The 12,506-nt window shown below is 37.4% G+C and overlaps 1 protein-coding gene across 2 annotated transcripts in view; it reads right to left on the reverse strand.

Moving 5' to 3' along the window:
• LOC123873908 (phosphatidylinositol 3,4,5-trisphosphate 3-phosphatase and dual-specificity protein phosphatase PTEN) overlaps positions 1-12,506 on the reverse strand; it is a 62,097-nt gene that overhangs the window by 33,154 nt on the left and 16,437 nt on the right. The gene's annotated exons all lie outside the window — the stretch shown is intronic.

Genomic DNA, 12,506 nt, shown 5'->3' on the forward strand with positions numbered 1-12,506 from the left:
GTAAAGGAAAAAATCCGAAAACCGTGAATTTGTGGTTACATCACAAAAAAAAAATGTGCTCATGAACAAATAATTAGTATTTTCAATTTTCAAAGTAAGATATACCAAGTGGGTTATCATATGAGAGGGCTTTACCTGTACATTCTAAAACAGATTTTCATTTATTTTTATGCATAATGGTTTTTGATTTATCGTGCAAAATGTCGAAAAAATACCTCGGTGCCGCGAGTCTGAATCGCACTCGGCCGGTTTTTTTTTTGACTAAGTTACCAAAAACAGCGGGGAGAAATGAGAAGAGAGAAGGAACCAAAAGGGACACTGAGAAAAGCGAACATGTTAGAAGACTCAAAAGGAAAACTAATGTCGAAGATGTAACTGAGGAAACTAGCCGACGGTTTATCATATTGTCAAGTGATTACCGCCGCCCATAAACAACTGCAGCACCAGAGGAATTGCCACGCCAATGCCGGCATTTGAGGAAATTATTTATCCGCCCTATGAATAATCCCATGTTGTTTGAGGGCAAAAGGAAGTTGGTTCCAGGGTACAGAACTAGATTCAAATCTATGACTCTCGAACCATGATTTTAACCTTGGTACTGATTGTAATACCTGTATATTGCGTTCGTATGCATAAAAACGTGCGCCATTTTACCACCAGCAGTTAAATTAGTTCTGTTCAGACATTTGGGTAAAATATTATCGTCACCAATGACCTCGAAAGGGTTACGCGGTTACGCATGGTTACGTTCTTAGGGTTCCGTAACCGCAGGGTGTCCTATTATGTATGTAGACTGTATGTCAGCGGGCTGTACCTCATGAACCATAATAGGTAGAGAGTTGAAACTTTCACAGTGTATTTCTATTGCCGCTACAACAACAGATAATACAAATTTCAAAATGGTCACTATGCATATTAAAAAAAATACATAGTGTTAATCTTGTACGGGTACGGAAACCTCCGTGTGCTATCCTGACTCGCACTTGACCGATTTTTGTATTTCTTATAATAGCGAAAAGGGCCTCGTCATCACACTAATATTATAAAGGTGAAAGTTTGTATGTGTGTGTGTGTGTGTGTGTATGTTTGTTACTCCTTCACGCAAAAACTACTGCACGGATTTGGCTGAAATTCGGAATGGAGATAGATAATACCCTGGATTAGCACATAGGCTACTTTTTATAAATCCACGCGGGCGAAGTCGCGGGCATCGGTTAGTATCTAATATAAATTTAAATTAAACTGTCTGTCGCAGACATGAACTTGGGAGTGATTTATCTATAATATAAAAATGAATCGCAAAATGTGTTGGTAAGCGCATAACTCAACAACGCCTGGACCAATTTGGCCAAATCTTTTTTTAAAATGTTCGTTGAAGTTCAAGGATGGTTTTTACGGCGAGAAAAATTAGAATTATTGCTGGAAAAACCCTAAAAACAGCCCTTTTCTTTTTTCCATACAAATGATTTCTAACTAAAACGTAGTCAATTTGAGCTTTATTGCTATGGTATAAAGTTCAAAGTACATTACAAATCTTTTTGACAGGACGAAGTCTGTCGGGTCAGCTAGTTAAATATATAAAAGGATGAGCTGACTGACTAACTGACTGATCTATCAACGCACAGCTCAAACTACTGGACGGATTGGGCTGTTTGGCATACAGATAGCTATTATGACGTACACATCCCCTAAGCAAGGATTTAAGAAAATTCAACCACTAAGGGGGTAAAATAGAGGTTTGAAATTTGTGTATCCCAGTATTAACTATATCGTTAAAAATTAATTAATTATTATGACATGAATAGATAAATAATTAAATTGTAATATTGTTTCGAGTAGCTCAGACTAATGACACAGCAAACTGTGGGTTATAATTGCGGTTTAGTAATACGGTACGCGCTCGACCGGCCGATAACGCGCTAACCGCAGGTTAGGCAAAAGGGTTAACTGGATAGACATTTATCTTGTGTGCTCTGCAAAATTCATCATCATCATGATCAACCCGTCACCGGCCCACTACTGAACACGTCTCCTCGCACGAGAAGGGTTATAGGCCATAGCACACCACGCTGACCTAGTGCAAACTAGCAGACTTCAGTGTGTGAAGTCTTTTTTTTAAATTTCTTTTATCAATATAACTAATATACATAGGTATTCATATAGATTCTTGACCCTCACGCTTGAGTCTTATCGACTTGTCTGGGCGCTGAACATTCCCCTATATAAACATTACATAATATGACGCAGGTCTGCCAATCCGCGCCAGCATGGTAGACTATGCCCTAAAGTCTTCTCATTCTGAGGAGAGACCCATGCTCAGAAACGTGTCGGTGATGGGATGATGAATAAAAAATACAAAAAGCACAATGGCAGAGTGAACGAGAGTGAGTGAGCTCCCGGTTTGATCCTGAATCGAGGATATATCAAATTTTAAGGCTATGGTGACGTAAAATCAAAGAAAAATAAGGCTACCAGTGGCCTCGAAGCCTCAACGTTTTCTTAGAAGTTCCCTAACTGTAGGGAGCTGTGACCTAGTTCCGAAATACCTATTGTTACATTGTAAAAATCTGACAATGTAGTCTGAAATCTGAATTCAGTTCAAGAGACCGTTTCGCGCTTGACGCGGAGTTTCGATCAGCACTCGAAAGCTATTCAATTTCACAAGGCGGTGTGGTCCAGACACTGGCGTTGTTAACATAGAAAAATTAATGAAGTTACGAAATGTCATCGAGGGGCCACGACTTTGTCACAAGAGCGAGATTGTACCGCAGGGCCACAGCTATTAGCCTAGCGATAAACATCGCGGCATGAAAACAAAAGCATGGAAACTTTAGTTATAAAATATATTCAGATAGTAAAAAGAGCTCAGAATGACAGTGTGGCTAATTCTGTTGTACACAATCTCTTAAACTAGGTAATCTAAAATTATAGGCATTACAGGCAACATTAATAAAATTGCATGAATATTGTAATAGGTTTATCTCTATCGCTTTCATAATGCTCCCGGCGAAAAAAGATAGCACTTGATTTACACCGGAATTCATAGTCAAGAAAGGGGCTTCTTTAAGGGACGATTCAGATGACATGTGTCATAATAAAGGTTGAATATGACACATGTCGTTTGAATCGTCCTCTAAAGAAGCCCATATCTTGACTATGAATTCCAGTGAATAGGACCCGTCAATTTATTTTAGAGATTTGTGCACAACATACGTCACAGTGTAGAGGATGTGGCAAGTGGCAACGCAGTAATTGAATAAAGAACCAATCGCGTGATAGAATAGACACCTACGATTTCACGCCTCACATCTTTCCGTCAAACAGATCGACCAATCACCCACTGCACAGAGTCAGTGTCAATATCTACTCTATAGTGTTAGTATACGAATTTCAACTACATATATGTTCCATTTCTTCTGTTTGCGCTGGCCCTTACGCTTATTTGAAAAAGCCATGGCTTTGCGTAAAAGTCGCGGTGTGACGTAACCAGGCGACTGGAACACTAAATTAAATAAGTAGAATAAAATAAAACCTCTAAATGGGCCCACTTTCTTGACCCAGACCGTTGCACCGCATATTAACTGGCTATAATACGACTAGTTCATAGATTAGCTGGTATATTGCCACAGCATAGCTAACATACAGTTAGGATCGGACATAACGGGAGATAGCCATTATGGATAAATCTACACTATAACTATGATTATGACTACCTAAGCCAGGACGCAAAGCCTTAGCCCACTCCAAGCTTAAATTACAGTACCGGGGAAGTATGTATTCCCCGCACCGCACCCGGGTAAGGAGCTATGCGTATAGGCCCGTACCGCCGTCTTAGCCTAGGCCAAACGGAGAAGACCTCTCTGCATATTTACTCGTCCCCGCGTCGTTTTAGACTTTATCGTCTAAAACGACGCTATACATCGGTCTCTAGAATAACAATGAATTAGCTTTCGAAACGTGTCATTTGCAAAGTAAGCGTATATTTGCACTAGGCGTTATAAACTCAAACTTAAAATGTATTTTAAGAAAGCCTTTACATGCATAACTCTTTGCAGTTTAGCAGTCTCTACCCGCTACACATCTAATAACTTAATTGTTTCAATATAAGCACAGAAATAACTTTATTTAAATAAGCTAAATATTGAGTAAATATCGACTACTTAGGGCCGATTTCACCGAGTCTTTAGGCTGAGATCTATAGAGCGCACTCTAACTTTGCTTAGACTTAAGACAGAGGTAAAACGAGACGGATGTATACCTTTCATATAAATCTGTCTCGTTTTAACTCAATCTTAATTCTGAGCAAAGTCAAAGTGTACTCTATAAATCTCACCCTTAGGCTGAGATCTATAACTTTGACTTTGCCCAGAGCCCCCAGACTAGACACTGTAAACGAGACAGTGCTATACTGCAGGAATAAATATGTCTCGTTTTAACTGGAACTTAAGTTTAAGCAAAGTCAAAGTGCGCTCTTTAGATTTCAACCTTAGTGCTAAACCGGTCAAGTGCGAGTCGGACTGGCGCGCCGAGGGTTCCGTACTTCCGTACATCTGCTCATCATTTTTTGCGCCAAGGATCAGCCTGACTATCCACCGTGGAAATGCAGCCAGTGTTCTCGGCACCATACCACGCGGGCATGATATTAGATAAGGCGAGCTTTAAGTTTTATTGTAACATTTTCTTTCTTAAAATTAAAAAAAAAACCCCCAAAGTGTCATATTATTAGATACTTATACGTAATTATAGTATTCACCTCTTTTACGCAACGAGGATTACTGTAACTTTAGTCCACAGTACAGTATAATAAATAGCGATTCAAACTTCTTGGCCGTGGCGTGCCATAATTCAGCCGCTCAATATACCGTAAAAGGCTGACCTTTTTAGTTTTATCCTGTCGCTGTTCACGAAGATTTATATTTTCCAACCGCTATATAAAATGCAGCTAAGCCAGACATGTTCGATTTAGAGTTTCTGACACCATGTTTTTTTTAAGGGTGTAGGCAAAGATGACCACAGTTAGCCATAATCATATTTTACACAAATGAAAACAAATACAATTGTTATAACCATGTTATAACACAGAAAATTACCTGTTGGCCTGTGTTTTTCCAGTTAGTTTGTGCCAACATGTTTTTAACCCCCGACCCAAAAAGAGGGGTGTTATAAGTTTGACGTGTGTATCTGTGTATCTGTGTGTCTGTGTATCTGTGTATCTGTGTATCTGTCTGTGGCATCGTAGCGCCTAAACGAATGAACCGATTTTAATTTAGTTTTTTTTGTTTGAAAGGTGGCTTGATCGAGAGTGTTCTTAGCTATAATCTAAAAAAATTGGTTCAGCCGTTTAAGAGTTATCAGCTCTTTTCTAGTTTTCTTGTAGAAAAGAAGGTTAGATAACCGTTAGGTTCATAATATTATGTCAATAGACAAATGTCAAGCTGTCAAGATGGACGTTGCCTAAATACATAATTATTTATTTGAAAATGATGTTTTGGAAAACTCAGATACTTTGGATCGTCGGGGGTGTTATAAATTTTTAATTTACACTTGTTCCAATTATTAATAATGATTTATGCTACCAGATGATACAAGATGGCACCCGGGACTTCATCCGCGTGATAAAGGTTTTTAGGGTTCCGTACCTCAAAAGGAAAAACGGAACCCTTAAAGGATCATTTTGTTGTCTGTCTGTCTGTCCGTCTGTCGTGTCTGTTAAGAAAGCCTATAGGGTACCTACTTCCCGATGCCCTAGAAAAATGTTCGGCAGGTATGTAGGTCTTATAGTAGAAGTAAAGGAAAAATCCGAAAACCGTGAAATACAGTTACATCATTAAAAAAAATGAAAATGTGTTTCAATTTTCAAAGTAAGATAACTATACCAAGTGGGGTATCATATGAAAGGGCTTTACCTGTACATTCTAAAACAGATTTTTATTCATTATAGTTATATTAGTCAATAGTTATATTTATTGTGCAAAATATCGGAAGAAATACCCGAGTACGGAAGCCCTCGGCGCGCCAGTCTGGCTCGCACTTGGCCGCTTTTTTTTAAAATCCTATGGGAACTCTTTGATTGTCCGGGATAAAAGTAGCCAATGTCACTCTCCTGTCCTAAACAATATTCATGTCAAAGCCCAAAACTTACGTAAATCATTTGCTCCGTTGCGGTGATATCGACAGATAAACCAACTAACACTTTAGCAATTTTATATTAGTATGAATAGCAATAAAATAGCGTTTGCACTTCCATTGACACACGTCGATACAAAAGTTTAAAGGGCGAGTTGTCATAAACTTAAAATTTTCCATATCGGGCTTAGCAACGTTTTACTTAACGTACCTACTATCGATATACGATCCGTTTCCAAAGATTTTTGGCAAGATTACATTTTAATATTTGAACGGCCATAGTAGCACAGTGTAAAAAATATACAGTGAGACGACGCCCTGGATGTTTGCGGACGAGCAGGCCGGTTACACGTATAATATCCGATCGACTGATCTACTACTAAGCAAAATATTAATAAGTAAATGTTATTAAAAGGTCCTAAGACTGCAAAAGAAAACTCAGCGTTGAGGACCCCGCCAGGGTGGACAGATGACATCAAACGGATGCAAGGAGCCGCTGGATTCAGGCGACACAAGACCGTGACGTGAAAGTTTCTACAAGAGACCTATGGCTAACAGTGAGCATCTGTCGGTTAACGATGATGATGATTATGAAGATAAAGTGGTAAAGTTTGTAAGTTTGAATATATAGGGGGTAATCTCCGCAACTAATAAGTAATCCAAAAAAGTTACACTGTAACCTGAATAGAATAGAATAGATTTTTATTCAAATAAACTTTTACAAGTGCTTTTGAATCGTCTAATAATTTACCACTGGTTCGGAATACCGTTCCTACCGAGAAGAACCCGCAAGAAACTCGGCGGTTGCTCTTTTCAATTAACTACTAAATTGTACAAATGAAAACTATTGTACCACCTTTTGTATGTATTTGCAATAAATAAGTTATGATTATGAATCCGATTCGGAAAATTCTTACACTGATTGCTTAGTTATCTCCAAATGCTATTGGCCATACATTAAATTTTTATCACGCGGACGAAGTCACAAGGCCAAAGCTAGTTAAACCTGGTACCCCGCAAGATTGCTCTGTCTATACGTCTCCGACCGACTGTATGAAGTATTTCTTTAAACTGTGGTCGTAGTGAAACACCGAAATAAAATTAAGACGTTTTCGGACGCTGCCAAGATCCTGAAGATAAACTAAGTATTCTCCATCGGTCTGATATTAGCGAGTTTTGAGAGAAGTGCTTTTACTTTTTAAGTCTCGTTTAAGTGCTAAGTTTTTAACCCCCGACCCAAAAAGAGGGGTGTTATAAGTTTGACGTGTGTATCTGTGTATCTGTGTGTCTGTGTATCTGTGTATCTGTGTATCTGTCTGTGGCATCGTAGCGCCTAAACGAATGAACCGATTTTAATTTAGTTTTTTTTGTTTGAAAGGTGGCTTGATCGAGAGTGTTCTTAGCTATAATCTAAAAAAATTGGTTCAGCCGTTTAAGAGTTATCAGCTCTTTTCTAGTTTTCTTGTTGAAAAGAAGGTTAGATAACCGTTAGGTTCTTAATATTTTTATGTCAATTGACAAATTTCAAGCTGTCAAGATGGACGTTGCCTAAATACATAATTATTTATTTGAAAATGATGTTTTGGAAAACTCAAATACTTTGGATCGTCGGGGGTGTTATAAATTTTTAATTTACACTTGTGCTTTACTTGATTAATTTTATTAATGGAACATTTTGACATTAATTAATTACTTCCTTTAACGAAAGGTAGGTAAGAGTGATTTTATTATTATTAGGTAATTATAATTATTATTAATTTTGACCAATAGCCTTTTTATCCTTTGTATCTAGAGAGTAGGAGATCATTCCTACGCCTAATTTCCTTATTGTATACGTACCACTTAAAAGTACAACGTAGCCCAAAAAAATCAAACCTGATTCAACAAAACCCAAGATGATATCACTTGATATAGAAGCAAGCAATAAGGTAAGGAATACACGTACTATTTAGTAGAACGTTGTTAGGAAGTAGTAAAAATCGAAAAATGCTACTTCTTACATCGGGAAGGTAGTTAGTTAACATTTAAGCGTAGCGTATTCTCCTGAGCTAGAGTGGGTGTGAATTCTTAATCATCTAGAGCGGGTGTAAACCTTAGAAAAAAGAAGACTTTGAATTTTTAATAACTCATGAGTCACGACTAAGAACACACGAATGGGTTAAAAACGAAATAAAATAAAAAAAGAATGGCACTCTACATAGCTGAGGAGATATTTGAACATTGTTTGAGCTAAGGATAATGCATCCATAGATACGTATTTGCAATAAATAGCGAATTTTTCCAGCAAATGAGATTTTTAAGTATCAAAAAACCCGTGCGTGTGTACGGAGGGCATTACGACGCAACTTTGTGAATCGCAACCGACTATTAAACATAATTAAGTGCGCGAGCGCAGCCCAGTTATGTAAATCATTCATTGTTGCTAAGCGCGTTTAATTTCACTATTGAATTGCGACCTTGAGATCATTAAGTGTAGCTTTATAGTGGAGTGCGATAAACGTACCGTTATAGTAAGAGAACTCGTGGTTGCATTTGAGCTACCAATCAAACGTAACATGGGTGGATGGAGTGGATTTTTTACACGACGCGCCTGCTGACGTGTAGAAGTGTAATGTTAAAAACATTCATGTCATTCATGTATGTCTGTGAATTACTTTATACCACCATAACTTCTAAATACCTTTACTTTACACGTCCAAATCTGTTCGATTTAGACGTGTAAAGTTAGAATCCTTATATCATCCGTGACAATGGCTATAATTTTTTGGTAAAAAAATTCAATATGGCAGGGCAGTCATGTTTTTAATCTATTTAATTATGAGAGTTATTGAGAAAACCTACACGCGGTATCTAAATTTTCTAGATCCTGCGGTTTGAGCTGTAAGTCGAATGGTCCTCAAGAAAATCATTTTTAGATATGGTGTATAGGTAGGTATGTAGAGCGATTATATGGATGCAGGATAGTGCCATCAATACAATTGGATAAGGCACTGCTGCTTTGAAGAGGCCTATTAAATATCTAGCCGTTGTCCCAAAATAGCATGTTGTCAGCATTGCTGACTTTTATAAATGCATTCTGAATAATTTCCAAAAGTTTTTTTTAGGTAAATTAAAAAATTATACTACAGACAATGGAATTGATAACCTGTGTGATATAATATGGTGGTTTACAAAATACTTATATGACTGCCAAAGTTAATTCACCATATCGACATTTTAATATTCGATTTATGCCGCGTCTCTCAGAGTATAAACTTTAGTATTACGAGGTTGCAGCGTCTATCAAATATTTGCTAGCAAATCTGATATCTGTGTAAATACAATAAGCTTCCATTTCGAGTGTATTTGTTATATTAACTATAGAGTGTAAAATAGTTTTAAGTACATTTTCGTAGAATTCAAGTATTTGAAACGCTTTTATGGCTTTTAGGAGTCGTCAAACTTTTAGTTAATAGCTAGAATAGCTCAATCCCGTGACTTCATACACGTTTATTAAAGCTTCTGTTGGAATTTCTCAAAATTCTTAATGAATGCACCCTCATAGGGTACTCATGATCATCAAAATCTGTCGTCGGCCCACTACTGAACACAGATCTTCTTTCAGAATGAGAAGTTCTGGCCATAATCCACCACACTGACAAAGTGCGAATTGGTAGACTTCACACACCTTTGAGAACATTATGAACAACACTCAGGCATGCAAGTTTCCTCACGATGTGTATGTACCTTCATTTTTAAAGCAAGTGTTATAAATGATTTCAAGAAATAGCGTAAGCTAATATTATATTATTATGCCCTATTTCGAAGCTTTGGGTCTACCGGTTTAGGCTGTGCGTTGTCTGTCAGTCAGTCACGGTATTATTTTATAATGAAACCTGTGTTCCTCAAAGGTTTAGAATGAAAGAAAGGCAGTTAGTTCAATCTCACCCATCGAAAATTTTTCGTATCAACTCAAAGTCAAAAAGCCTAGTACTCATTGACCCAACACACCGGTCAATGTCCTCAGCAAACGTGTCAGGGCCACTTGACGAACATTTACCTCGTGCAGCCAACTTTGGCAGTCTTACTAACTTCGTTAATATTCGTCCAATGATCAAAGGATTTTGGCGCAATTCGCAAACAGCGTTTACACGCCGAAAGCACTGGGCCAATGAGTTCTGGAGGCATAAGTTTGACTCTTAGTTGGAAGGGTAAAGGCTAAAAAAATCGCTATGAAAGAATTGTTAGCACTTAGCGCAAGTTTTTTGCTAAGCCACTGAAAACGAGGCAAGTAGATACAGGCAGCGGCAAAAAATTAAGCATTCTTCAAAATCAGTCATTTTTCATGTACACAATGAAAGAGCTAAGATAACAATTAACTCATTCGACTCCATTCCTGACCCAGATCTATTAAATCAGTCAAACGATGTAAAATAAAAGTTCAAATGTTATTATACATAATAATAAATATTTTCTGAATACTGAAGTTAACTTTAGAGCGGTTACGCACTCATCCGATCCGAGTTCGTGAAAATAAGGATATAAAAAACTCGGATATTGCTTACGCACTAATCCGATCTCTGATCCAAATCCAAGCTATTCAGTGGTCATTTTTTACATATCCACGTCATATTATTAAAAAAAAAATTCTTACCCTAGTATCTCAAGCAAAATTCATCCACCTGGCCTCTTTCGTGCTGAATAAGAGGGAAAGAATGACATGCACAAATAACGCTGTTTCCGTCATCTGTGGAAACAACAATATTTAAGGTTCCATCCGCAAACGAGTTATCGCCTCCATGAAGCGGGCTCTTAATAGGACTCCATATCTATAATATTCTAAGTGCTTCATTAATGGATGGCGTTTATCTAATCCTTAACAATAAACGTGGTACTCATAATATAATTAACAAGGCCTGTACACACTGAGGATTACTGTAACCTTAGCAGATTGAAACCAGTTTTTAAGGGTTCCGTACAAAACGGTAAAAACCCTTAGTGCGGATAAGGATAGTTGGATGACAGACAGATAAAGTTACATTACGGTTACCGTTACACATTGACCGTCAAAAAAGCTAATTGGATTACACAAGTCAGTGTTTGTTCTGCTTGGATAAAAAATTTATGGGTAAACCCGCACTGCAAAATTAACAGGACTCTCTCCATCACTTACTCCATACAATCGTAGTTCCCATTTCATTTGAATATTAAGCAACCAAACTCCATGAAATTTTGCAGACATAGTCTAGAAACTAATATCTGTGTCTGTGGTGTTTTAGATTTTTCTAATAATATGTAGTTTTAAAATTACAGGGGCTCAAAGATTTGTATTTTTCTTTAAAAAAAGGCCCAACTTTGTGCTCGTTTTTCTAGACAATGAAGCAATTTAATGAAATTTGGAAAAACCACAGACCTAGAAAATTTAATGAATATTATGTAGTAAAAAAATTATCGTTATATATTTTATATTGTTATAATTGTGTGGGAACTACGAAAACCAGAAATTACACCCAGAAATCTTGAAAATTTCGTGCTGTCTCGATTTGTGCAAGCGGGGTGGTGAAGTGCGGGGGACGACACGTGAAACTGACAGAAACTGACAGTCTAAACACACGGGCCACATTTAGACTGCACCCAACTCCAAACTTGTCGATAGGTCTAACTAAATACACTGGTACATTTCAACTTGCGTTAGACGTATGCGTTACCTACTCAGACGTTGCCTGTAGATAAAAATATGTCTCATGTTTGCTGGCAATAGCGCATGCATCAAACCCTGCAAGTTGCAACTCTCTTGCAACCTATTCCTCACGCAATACGCACAGCTTTAATATTATAATTTTTGACAATGTATACTATATGTAATGCCATATCACAGGTCACTCTCTGATTTATTGCTAACAATTTACTTCCAAATGCAAAGAAATCTAAGTGTGTTGAATTCACACTGCCCAATACCAGGACCTTAAATGACATAATTTCATTGATAAATAATCATATGTTGAAAATAAAGGAGAACCCCGTGTTTCTCGGTATAATGTTAGATGCAAAGCTTCTATGGAACACCCACATATCAACACTTGATGGTAAACTCAGCTCTGCTGCTTACACTGTTAGAAAAATTCGACAGGTACTGACGTGGAAACTGCAAAAATTGTATATTTTGCCTATTTTCACTGTATTATGTCTTACGGACTCTTGCTATGAGATAAAGCGGTAGATATTGAAAAAAAAAATGTATTACAGAAAAGGACAGGACGTGCAATTTATAATTTAAAACCGCGCGCTGCCATACAATAAAAATATAAGGAAATAAGTACCTTATCTATTATCTTATAGTAGCTTTTAAATATATTTACAACTAGCTAATGCCCACAGCTTCGCTCGCGTGGATTTAGGTT

This window comes from Maniola jurtina, chromosome 17, assembly GCF_905333055.1.
Source record: "Maniola jurtina chromosome 17, ilManJurt1.1, whole genome shotgun sequence".
Classification (NCBI taxonomy): Eukaryota; Metazoa; Arthropoda; class Insecta; order Lepidoptera; family Nymphalidae; genus Maniola; species Maniola jurtina.